The sequence below is a fragment of the Falco punctatus genome, assembly GCF_963210335.1.
Source record: "Falco punctatus genome assembly, chromosome: Z".
In the NCBI taxonomy this organism is placed as follows: Eukaryota; Metazoa; Chordata; class Aves; order Falconiformes; family Falconidae; genus Falco; species Falco punctatus.
In genome coordinates this window covers 30,842,724-30,855,618 of record NC_137586.1, presented here as the reverse complement: position 1 = coordinate 30,855,618, position 12,895 = coordinate 30,842,724, and the positions used below count along the sequence as shown (strand labels likewise).

The 12,895-nt window shown below is 37.8% G+C and overlaps 1 protein-coding gene across 10 annotated transcripts in view; it reads right to left on the bottom strand.

The window, feature by feature from the left end:
- The window catches only part of JAK2 (Janus kinase 2), a 91,806-nt gene that overhangs the window by 58,986 nt on the left and 19,925 nt on the right, over window positions 1-12,895 (bottom strand). Inside the window, exons 1-2 of one of the 10 annotated variants that reach the window (XM_080372272.1) lie at window positions 1,872-2,019; window positions 254-413 (exon numbers count right to left, since the gene is read on the bottom strand). The exons of 2 other annotated variants lie outside the window; for them this stretch is intronic. The gene's annotated coding sequence lies outside the window, so the exon portion shown is untranslated. Of the gene's footprint in view, window positions 1-253; window positions 414-1,867; window positions 2,022-2,068; window positions 2,744-4,446; window positions 4,570-4,616; window positions 4,734-12,895 lie in introns of those variants that run through there. 7 more of the 10 variants (XM_080372276.1, XM_080372271.1, XM_080372274.1 and 4 more) reach the window with 7 other exon arrangements.

The following is a 12,895-nucleotide window of genomic DNA, read 5'->3' as shown; positions in this document are numbered from 1 at the left end:
TTGCAGTAGTCAGTAGTAATGGGAGAATATCACCAAGTTCTACAGAGACAAAAAAACAAAAAACTGCAAAAAGACTCCAAAAGAATTTTCCCATTTTATCAACCATACATTAGTATCACACAAGGATTTTTAATATATCAAAATTTGAATGCACATGTTAGCAAGCAGATACAATAGCAAGATGACAGACTAACATATCAATGACAAAACATATGCTAAAAAACCTGGAGAGGTAAAGATAACGTTTGCTTACGGTTTTCACTTGGCAAACCACTGCGTATATCAGCAGTTCAGCAAGAGTCCATAAACTTCTGCACAAGGAAAGAGTAATGATCCTGGCTTGATCCACTTGCACAATACACAGGGACTAAGTGGATAGAAGCTGTTAATATAAGGATTGTAATCTCTTCATTCTGATTAGAAATAAAAAAAATAGTATGATTTCTTACTTCTTCATAACAGAATGAATCCTTTGCTCTAGCTTATCGCAGGAAGAACACTAATTGGGGGTGCTGTTGGGAAAGGACAATGTATCGTAGAAGCCGCAGAACCACAGTAACCTGCCAAGTAGGTAAGTTGCCAGAAAAGCAATAAAATGAAAGACCTGCCTACAAGCAACAGCTCTGCTTAGGTTCCATCAGAACTTTGACAAGTTGGTCCATATCTGCAAAACATTTCAATTTCACCATGCTGATAAATTTCAGCAAAAGACTATTTCATCAGAAAATTTCCAAGCAATTCAAATGGTTGCCCAATTGTTTTGGCAAAGATTATCTCCCAAGACAGTGGCATGTGAGGATCCTCAGTCCATTCAGGGCCACTATTATTCTGCACAGCCTTGTATGCACCGAGGACATAAAGTAGCCACTATGGGTTAGAAAGACCTTTTGTACAAAGCATGAAAAATGTCACTGATTTTCCATGATTCCTTTACCGGTATATCTCAAATTCTTGTAAAGTGATGTAATAAAAGATGACAACAGCAAAATTAGGACTAAGTGATATTTTCACAAATATGCCACATCATACTAGACTTTGTTTTGTGAACTGTAGAGAAAACTGAATTCTGCTTTATAACTCAGACCATAAATAAGGGTTAATTAGTAGCACATAAGTCTTCCTAAATTGATTATTTGATTTCTTTCAAAAAGACCTAAAAAAGGAGTTTCCAATGCTCATGTGTGCATGGAATGAATTAAGTCAATGTAAAAAGTGTTTCTGAGGATTGCTCATTACTTGTCTCATTCTGCCTTTGGCTTTTGGTTACAGAAAACGCAGAACCACTGCCCTACATTGAACAATCCAAGCACTGGTTTCTATTTAAAAACAACTACCAGTGAACTGACAAGACATTAAAAGACAATAAAAATGGGTTAAAAAAAAATCACATTTTGAAATATAAAATATATTCTAACTCACCACTGAAACAGAAAAAAAAAATTCTATTAAAAGGCATTTTTGTTGAAAACACCATCTAGGCAAAAACCTCTTCAATGACCTCTAGAGAATATGTATGACAGTTATAGCTATACTCATTAAGTTAAAATAAATATCGAAAGTGTAAACAAAAGCAAAAGTACAACAGCAACGTCAGCAAAGCAGTCTGTCAAATTGCTTGGCTTTCTTAAACATTGCAAGATTGAGATAGTGGGGATGCCATGCTAAAAGACACTTTTGAAGAAAGCAAGGTATCCTTTTCCAAATGCAATTCCCAGTACCACAACCAAAGAGGGGTTTGCCAAAACATGAACCAAGAGTTGTTGCTACAGTACTGCACGGCCAACAAATAGCGCCCAACAGATGCAAAACAGATGCCAGTTTAGTAGATGCTGTCAAGCAGGCTACACGAAGCTATCAGAAGTCATACACACTCCATGTTGCAGTCAGAGCGCTGAACAGCAGCACAGCAGACACCAGCTGTATCACAATGGAAAAGGCTTCAAAACTGTTACTTGTCTCTCAGCCTCCAAAGACCTGTCATTTTTCTTGTGGCAGGCAGGGATCTCTCAGGTAAATGTCTGCTCTCAACAGCTTTAACTGTGGAAGAAAGAGAACCGCCAAGACCCACCACTTGCCATAGTTTGGTACTTCTGAAGGGTGTCAGACCTTCAATAAAGTTCTTTATCCTCTTCAGCTATGGGAGTGCGCTAGAGCCGAGTCTATAAAAAAAGGTATCTTCCAGGCAAATAACAATGCAACAGTTTAATCAAGTGGAGTTATATCCTGGTAGAAAATACAAGGTTCTCTTCCTTTGCAGAAGATAAAGGGTTTCTCACAGCAAATGTTTCTGTGAGGGAAAACAGACATAACTCTTTCCAGTTTCCATTGGCTATTAGGATAAATTGCCCAGTTTGTGGTTGTTCAGGAAATTTTCCTGAGACGTGGATTTTAAAAAGTTAAGCCCATCTGGACTTTCCCTCTGAATTCTGTCATCTCTGTTTTCTTGCCCTCTTATCTCACTTCCCCAGTCTGGCAACTTCCCTCCTCAGAGGTTAATAAAACTACTGCCCCTACAGTAACTGTCATGTGGTGTTTACACTGTTTGCAGAAACTCACGAGGGCTGAAGAGCTAGAATTTTCTTCCCCCAAACCGGGAGTAATTATGTGGCAGAGGGAAGGGCAGTGACACTACTAGTCTCCTGCAGGCAAGGAGGAGGTGCACAGGAGGATGAAGAACCAAAGACAAGACAAAGTGTCAAAAGAACATTTAAAAACCACCTTTCCCCTCCATGGGTTAAGCCACTTTTGTGGCTCATTCTCTTCCAACTTGAATATAACATCATCAGGAAAAAAAAAAGGGGGGGTGGGGGATGGGGGGTGCAAAACAGGAATGAATTAAATACAGAAAGATCCTGATTACTGGCCAAGTATCAGAAGAGCTTAAAAAAACCCTGTTACTCAAACCTCAACGATGGATTAAAGAAATTTGCAGTCACCTTATGTATAGTGAGAAATAATTGCACAGAACAGTATCTCTATGTCTCTTTGCCATATTACTCTACATAAAAAGGTGTCTCCAGTTTCAGCAACCAGAACATCTGACAGAGACTACTCCTCTCTGTCAAACTTCCAAACATCTACCTTTAGAGATTAAAAGTACACTTTACAATTTACCATACAGGCTAAAGTACTATGGAGATTATAATCACAACCCCAACCACCTTTTCTGCCTCCAAAAAGAGAAAACAAAAAAAGATCCACTACGTTCCTCACAATATTTGTGATGTCCACCCTGCTGTTCTCTGTGTTCTTTGGTTTCTTTCCTCTCTCAGTTTTCACCACCTGACAAAAGCAAAGGGTAAAGTGGTCTTGGAAAAGAACACTGCATAATATGCTGCATGATAAAACACTCACGACCCTGCTTCCTCTAACATTTCCCAGTGAAAAATGTGGGGGAAGGCAAGGCTAGTATATGTGAGTCATCAAAAATGTGAAAACATCTGGATAAATGAAGTTATTCCCTTCCTTCTGTCCCAGCTTTTACACTATCTGAAGAGAATCCGAAAACACAGCAAATTAGCCCTTTGCTGAAATAACTGTCAGCATGCAAACAGGATAACCTTTAAGTCAGGGTTAATAATCAGCAATCTCTACTGAACAGCCAAGGGCAGTAGGTGCCAGTGTCTCCTTTGGACTCTCCAGAAAGACTCTCTCCATTTTCAGCCTACCTTGCTTTTTCAGCTTCCAGTTTAGAAACTGTGTATCAATATGCCAGACCTGATGCTAATTTAACATACAAATTCCCTCCTCAAGGTGTAGGGTTTCTAGGGGGTTTTGGTATGGTTTCCCCTCCCCGCCTGGTCAGTTTGGAAAAGTGCTTGAAGCTGTGAAGAGGAACCAAAGCTAGCTCTTCACAATGTCACACCAGTTACAAAAACCTGGAACACTAATACTATTTAGAAGAGTTTAACCTTAAATAATGTTCCTTTGTAGAAAACATAATTCCATACAATGTAATCTATATATAAAGTCTTGCACTTTTAAAGTTTTCTTTATTTAAGTATTGCAGAAGCAGCTCAAAACCTAGGCCAGATTAGAGCCTGAAGCTCTTAAACAGCTAATAAAAAACCTGCCTTAAAAAAAACCCAGAAACCAAGAAAAAACCAAACCCCCAAAACCCACCAAAACCACAACACCTCCCTCCTTGCCCCCCAACTTAGATCCCATACAGATTCCACACAGCTAGCTACAAAAGGGCATTGTGCACGAACTGAACCACACTTAAAAACCCTTACAGAACAATGGCCTGGTCGCATAACATGATACAACAAAACATAAAAAAGACCCTCTGAGACATCCAAGCAATAATCTTGTGAGACAGTGCCACAGAAATATTTGGAATCAACCGATTTCTGTTAATGGAAGTTTAAATACTAATACTCTAAAACCCAAAACTACACAAAGGCATTAACAAGCCTATCAAATAATGATTTAGAATTCAATTACCATATATATAAATATTGCAGTTCATGCTATTCTTTGATAGAAGGGTTGAAGTATTTTCAAAAAAGGAATACATTCTTTTTTTAAACCCTATTTTAATGTTTCATATTGTCGAATAATTTATGATAGCAATGTTGACATTTTATCTTTTTAATTCAGGAAAATGTACTTGCCTGATAGCTTACTTAATGCTTCCTTAATCATCAATGGCCTGAGAGCTCTCCACTTGTTCCCTATCTGAAATACCAGCCAGCTTTTGCAAAGATATAGCACTACATGCTGTGCCAAGATCACGTTATCTCCATAAACACAGACTGTCAGAAAAAAATGAAAGCAAAAAACCCCAGGGCTCTGAAAGTAAACAAAAGTTCATCATAAAATGTACCATTAGCAGAGATTCTGCAAAACTCTAATGAAAATCACAGGGAAAAAGAAAAGTTCAGTTAAGACAACCATATCTTCACAATGTAATATTTCAAATATTGTGTGGTTTCTTGTAATTTTTTGGGGGGGAAATAAAAAAAAAAAAAGGGGGGGGGGAAGAAAGAAAGAAAGTAAATAGACTGGTGCTTCCCCTCCCTAAAGAGAAGTCATATTGTCATGTGTCCAGTAGTTACAGAACTGTTTTAAGTAGGATTATGCAGTTCAATTGTATGCTTTACTTTTAATGAGAAAGGAAATATTCCCAATTAAGACACACTTAGAAAGAGCTCCCTATACTCATATTGCGTATTTCCCCAAGTTCTGAAATAAGAATGACACAAAACTTTTTTCATTATTCTTGATATTTTATCTGAAAAAAGCACATGGAAATTGCAGAAAGCAAGAACATGAGAATTGTGACCCGATAGATCAAAAGTCTCCAACACACTATCTGACATGGATTCAAGAAAAAAACATAATGGAAAAGCAAATAATGATTTAAATAGGGGATATAATGGTTGTAGAATAAATACAAATTTGAAACAAACATTTTTTCCCTCTCTCTCAGAAACAAGAATATCAAACTACCAGAACAAACAGTCAAGAAAGCAGTAAATTCTGTATTTATTGATTTTAAAACGTCATGGTTAGATGCACTATTACAAAAGAGCCTTTAGATAAACTCATGTTACTGAACTTGGTGGCGGAAGAAAGCTGAAATGTAACTGGTCTATGATAGACAGAAGATCAGAGAAGATAACGGTGTTCTCTTTTGGATTTCAGAATCTGCTGCTATAGATTGCGCTAGTATCAGTTCCTCTATGAGAAGGCATTATAAAATAAAGATGACACATTTATAGAATGACAGTATTTTTACACTGGTAAGTTGTTTATAAAAAGTTTCATCACAAAATGCCTACTGAACAATTACTCAACTAGTTTTAAAAGTCTATCTGATGACAGAAAACCAGAAAAAACTTTAGAACACTGAAGTCTCTCAGTACATAAATCAAATTCCAACATAAGCTTTGCTTCTGAGCCCTTATGTCTAGGGCTTTCATGTACATTTCAATCTCTGATGAGTTCCCAGACTCTACAGCAAGTTCTGCAGATGTATCGACTCAGTAACGCAAACCAAGACACATTAATTCTTCCTGCTAGATGCCATTCCAAGTCTGAAATCATACTGTTTCAGTCTTGCCTAAAGGTGGTATTTTCCCACCCACTTTTGGATGGAAAATTCAAAGCTACCTAAGGTGATCTATTCAAAATTTAGGATATGCTATTTTCTAAATAACAGAACAAGATGGGCTTTTTCCTAGATCAATCTCAAACTCACAAACCACTTCAGTTTCCTACAGAACTTTTCAGCTTATTACACATACTTATTTGCAGCTTCACCTCAGCTCTGCCAAACTAAGAATTTCAGACCTCTCTGCCAGGGCTTGATATAAGCTGCTGCAAGGGAGTAGATTTTCATGGACCTCAAGAATCACTTCTAAGGCAAAGCAGAAAAATATTAGTGTATGCCACACTACTTAACATGTGGCTAACGAAGAGATGACAAAACCAAGCTATGACCCTGATGCAATAAAAACCACAGCTAGCCTCTCCCAAAAGGCCTGTAAAGATACTGCAGGCTCACTGATATTATTTTACTGAATAAAATCACTTTTAATCAGATAAACTGGAACTAAGTCTAGAATAGAATTGAAATACAATGTATGACAGCCATGGGTTTTTGTAACTTGCAAACTACAATGAATAACATGTCTCCAGCTGAACTAGCCACTCTAAAAGAGATTTTTGTGCATACATTTTCAGGTGTAACATAAATTGCTGAGATCTGCTAAAACCAACTAGAAGTTTAAAATTTACAATGGTCTTTCTTCTCTTTATGTGTGCTTTCAGCTCCTGAAGATAAACCCTAACCAACTACAGATTACTATAAATACTACTAGTTATTGGATTTATTAAATGTATATTCCAATTAGCAAACTAAATCCAGTTTAAAATTCTAAGCAGGAATTAAAAATGCCTGAACAGACCACTTCTGACAAAGCATTCCAGTACCTATAAATGGATATCCCTTTACACTCTCCTGCCCTTAAGCACTTGCCACATCTGCTCACCTACCAATAAACAACCTTTTAAATAGATGGGGGTTTTTTCTTAATTGGTACATAGCAAGGACTTTGACCACTAGTACATGCAAGAAATAGTCCACCCACACCTAGATCCAAACTAAACATCAAGATATTTGTCTGCCAATTCATCAATTAACTGAATTGAGTTTCATTTTGTTAAAGCAAATAAGGTCACAGAGCAATTACACCCCTCTGACTGGCACACAGACATAAAGAAAATGTAAAAAAAACCCCAGCCAAATAACAGGAGAAACCAGACCATAGCCTTAATTTGTTAGATCACTGATAGCATTCTTTGGTATCAAATTTGTTTAAAAACAAAACCCTACAATGCAGCTTTTGGCTGCAGAAGACAGAGCATACTTCTGTCAGCAACAAACTTAGCCTCAGTGCCATCAGATCACTTCCACTATTCTAGGTAATCTTTACCTGTTTGCACAATCCCGTAACAAATACATAGTAATCTTCATATTTTCAGTTTGCATTGTACTTCAGTACTATGGTGCTTTATATAAGACATTTGTCACCTTTCTTGTTTTCCAGACTTAAGACGAGGGCCTAAACTATTTGCCTAAGTCCATGCTGTGAGCTGCTGGTAGATCAGATATACACACAATTCTTTGTTTCACAAAATAATAAATAGAACAAATTTCATTGTAAGAAAGAACTACCTCATAATTCCTTTCAAGGAAGGTAAATAGTTGAAATATTAAGCAACACCATAAAGGAAGTGCTGTTGAAATCTCCAAACTGCTTAAATACTGCAAAAGAAAATCCATTTTAAAACTCAACCCTTACTGAACTCTCCCCAATACACAGTGTCCCAGTTTCATTTTTCAGTTTTAGTGTATAGAGGAAACCTCAGGCAGGGGAAAGAAAAAGAAACTCTTCTGAACACAGAGTTCAATACAAAGGGCATGTCTAAGAAAAAAACAAAACACACCAAGGAAAAAAAAAGCTTTAAGACTGAAAGACACAGATGCAATATATTTAACACGTCTCAGAGTAACACAACACCATGATCCTGCCTAAGATTTACATTCCCATTTACTCTTTAGAGTTCAGTAAAAAGAGAATTAGGTAACAAATGTGACACTACTATGAACATCTATATCAAAACCTACGAGTGTATTTATTGTTCAGTACCGCATAGGTGACCAAGATATGCCTTCAACAGAAACAGGATTCTTAGTGGCTCTGTGGTACTGACCCAGTCTAAATGCCATTACTATGTAGACTTAATGCTTCTGCATTACTCCAAGCAGTAAATAAAACAAGGTCACAGAAATGGGCTCTTGTTATTCTTCCACCCCCATTCAGGACTGATGGTTTCTAAAAGAAGTTAAGTTTATCTCATTTAGCAGTTGCTTCCCCTCCCACTCCCCTGAAAACTGTTCATAGACAGTATCACCATTTAACACTTGACCTCATCAACCCACTGACATAAGCAGCATATGTCACCATGACCACATGTATGGATAGTATATAAGCTGAGACAGATCCTGTCAGTCACTACAGTCAGACACAGTCAGAGTTGGAAGAAATGGTATAGTGGTTTCTTTTTGAGAATTTAAGAAGTTAAGGTAGTTTGATGACTCATAATTGACAAAGACTTACATTAGAGACCCCTAAAGCCAAAATAATATAAGTGGTAAAGCATAACACAATCTTCCGTTGCACTTCTTTTTACCAGCCGCATGCTTCTGTGGACAGCAAGACAGTGTGATTGAAGGATTCCTCCCCTGGTGAAGGACTCCACCACATATGATGTGGAAACTTCCTAAAGCCAAATTATCCTTCTCTCAGACTATATCTTGTTAAGCACAGCAGCTGAGTCACACCTGGACACTTCAGCCCATTTTATGTGTTGTACAGTTTCTGCCAGAAAGAAGAAAAAGAGTGGGCGACAAGAAAAACAAGCAAATCCTTGGCAGGGGGTGGGAAATCAAGAGAGAAAAGAGGACAGGATGACAGGTATCAGAAACTGACAGTTACAGCAGAACATGAAATCTTCTACAAAGACTTGAGAATCCCTTACTCTAAAACCTGAATGTTGCTTGAACGTCCTCAAGTTTGGAATGCATTATTAGGTCAAAAGCATAGATCAGTATGCCAAGTCTGAGTCCAAACATCTCAAAGTACAGCTGCTTTTCCTCTTTCCCCATTCCAATTCCTCCTCTCTGCCAAGCTTCTTTAATAGAAACTCTCCCAAACCATCCCATAACTGGGTACAGGACTATGTTTGAATTTTAACTGAAATAACCTCAGTCACTTAGCATTTAATCCACCTTGTTTAAAACTAATTAAAAACTAATGAAACTTGTTTAAAACTACTAGAAGTTAGCAGACTGCTAGACAGGCATAATCTTAATACATGCAAGGTGAAACAGATGATTCTATACAGGCAAATGAAAAAAAACTAGCAGGCTGGGACCTGCTTGATCTTAAAAGTACAGGAAAATACATAGTAACTACTGAAAATGACCAAAACTCTGGACTTCATTTGATTCTTAGAAAAATCAAAAAAGAGGAAGGAAATGAAGGCATCCTGCCACAATCGACTTCTGCCAAAGCATTCTGTTTTAACCTTTGGAAATGTAATTGAACACAAATGAAAACTTGGTAAGAAGTTTGAACTACTACTGAAAGAAAATACCTTCTCATAGCAATTATTTGCTAGGAGGCAGCAACAGACACCAGAGGGATGACATACTCTATGATGGGAAAGGAGTCAAGTAAAAGCAGGAGCCTCAGTTCAAGTGGAAGATAGAGATTGCACATTGAGTCATATGTGGGACAGGAATCAAGAAAACTAGGAAAAGGGTAGGTATTTGTCCTACTTTATCTCCTGCGCATCTACATACTTGTAAGAACGAGTATATATTACTCTTTCATTCCCCTCCCATCTCTGACTGATATGGTCCCCCCAGTCAGGTCCCAAACTCGCTCAAGTAAACGAATCCTATGTTGACTCCCCACCAAGGACTCTCCCAGTTCCCTTAGGTTCTCTGAGTCCGCCCAGCATCCCCAGGCTACCAAATCGCATACTGCAGAGCATACAGTAAGGATCATATCCCACACCACAGGGTAAAAAATTCATTAATTTTCCATTCCCATGGTATCCAAATCACAACTACACGTAAGCAGAAATAAGAACCAGGAAGAGCTGCTGTTAACAATACACCACAGGTGGTTGGGTAGGGTTTTCCCCCCTCTCCTTTCTGGAGGGAATGAGAAATTATTATTTGAATCCTTATCAAATATTTCTTTAGTTCTTCCATCATTCTCCAAGCAACATCTACTTAATCCCTTAAGGGTGCTGGAAAAAGCTGATGGAGAAGGATTTGCTCACATTGCTGAGCCTCAGGGGTGGTGAGTAGGATCTTTAAGCCAAGGATTTCAGTCATTTCTTGCTCTTTAAGCACGGGGAGTAAACAGGAGACACCTCAAAGGCAGCTAATGCCTTTGAGCATTGAAATTACAAGTGCTGCCCTCCTGTTGCTGACATTTGCAGACTTTTTTCTTATGAAGGTAGAATAAAGGAAACCTATAAAAATCATATGTTAAACAGACAGAAAATGAGAAGAATTGGAAGAAAAGATCTTTACGGGAAATTCTGGACCATTGGTGTGACTCATGAGAGGAAAAAGGAGGCTTAAGGAGTCTTTCAGTAGAGCACCTGAGAAAGACCAAGTTAACACAGATGTCCAAATTACCTTTTGAACCTTCTGTTTGTGCCATTCGTAAAAATACCAGTAGAAGTGACTATTACTCCTCAATAAACTTGAGCCAGCACGGAACAAGAGGATATGCTATGCATATTCCCAATGACAAAATAAAGAGCATTTAGAGTCTCAACTACTGACAAACGTTACCTGTTGCAGGGCCAAAGAGTCTTAATGAAAGAAACAAGAATAGTTAATACTTGTAGCAACATGCTCCTCCAGAACTGCAAAGCAGCTCTAATGCCTGTGGTTCCAGCCAGGTACTCTGTGATCTGCCATTCTCAAGCAGAACAGAGAGACAGGGAAGTAGCGGTGTTGCTGGAACATACAATCAGCCAAACTACAAGTGATTATGAGCATCTGCTCTCACTCTTACCTTCCTCTCACCTCACTTCAGCATCTCCACGAACTTGTGTCTCCAAACACTTGTGAAACCAAAAAACCCACAAAACCAAACCCACCAAAAACTTAAAAAGATGTTAAATGCTGCTTGCCAACTTGACCATTACTGACCCCTTGCCCTTCCTCCTCATCTAGCTATATTTGCTGTACACTGTTTTGTGTGTAGAGTCTAGGTCAATTTTTCTGTTCTGGATTTGTGTATCACCTATGCAGCAGAGTCCTCAGCCAAGTTTAGAGCTTTTGAGAAGTTGGACAAAACCAGATTATACCCAGAAAAATACATTATAAGGAAAATACTGCAGAATTAAAGCTACCTAATAAGCTCAGGGAATTCTTGTAGGACAGATATAACTGCTTGAGAGCAGCAATATGAGAGTTACTGCTTTCTCCTAGGTAAGTACATTTGTTAAGTCTTAGATTCATTTGTCACAACAGACTGGTGGATGAATCACATATATATCAACGCATTCCCTTAATTATTTAACTTTAAAAAGATGCTTCCCTGCTAAGTGATAAATGCTAACACCAAGATGAACTGGACATTTTTATATGAACATTTAAAATGACTCTTACTTTTGTTCCAAACATGTATGAATTGCCACATGTCATTTACTTCTACAGCACCCTGACAATATTTCAATTTCCTACCAACCACGTTCTTTTTTTTTTTTTTTTTCTCTCATGCAAGTTGAAACAAAACTAACTGCATGAAACATTCAGTTCTAATTTCTAAGGCAGATGATAATCACTGGCCTTTTGAGACCAGTAATACAAATCTGAGCACTACTAAGTTTCCACAAATGTGTTTCCCTGCCTACGAAGAATGAAGACAGGGAGAAAACAAGAGCTAATACACTCCTATTGGGATACTTAAAATCTGCAAAGTAGATTCAACTTTTTCATCCATTTTTCCGATACAAGAGAATTACAGCATTTGGCAAACTAAGCATACAATTCAAATAGAACTAAAATAAACAAAACATGCACAGTGAAGTACATGGAATGGGACTGATTTTGATCATCTGCTTTTATAATAATGATGACATACAAAAGGTTACACTTTTAGAAATCCTATGTGGTACTATGCTAAAAGAGAAAAACTGTATTGTAGGGGGTTTTATACCTACAAGATTCCAGGCCTCTGTCAATGCTGTCAGATCAATTCAGTGTTTATTTCTCACACAAGGCTAGTATTAGACTCAGGATAAAGATGACTCTGTATTGAAATAATCACTAAGGTACGTTGATGGGAACAAAAAAATCTCAGTAATATGTTTTGCAGGAATATGGAGACAGGCATTGTTATGCTAGATTAATGTTCCAGGTAGATATTGTAATTGTGTAAATTGTGTAGTACAGATTTGGGCTGCTTAATGTTCTGGCCAACTTCTGCCATGTTTGCAGAAGTTTACAAGCATGCACTTAGCTGAATTAAAATATAAAAATCACTCAAAGATTAATTGATTTCAATGGGTGTTAAGCATGTCTGACAGTTCTGAAAATCCCTCTGGCCTTCAAACATTGAAATCATCAGACAGGAACATATTTGAGCTCCAGCATTAAGTTAGAGCTATCTTTCCCCCCCAAAACGATTAACCTTAAGATCCCACATTGTTCCCAATTCCCATATAATTTTCTCTTTCTCTTCTACTGTTACCTCCCTCGTATCTTCTCTGAAGGAAAAAAACTTTCTGCATGTTATTCTCGCACCCTATTGAGTAGGCAATCTGCTTTTTCTGTGACCCAAAAGGCAAA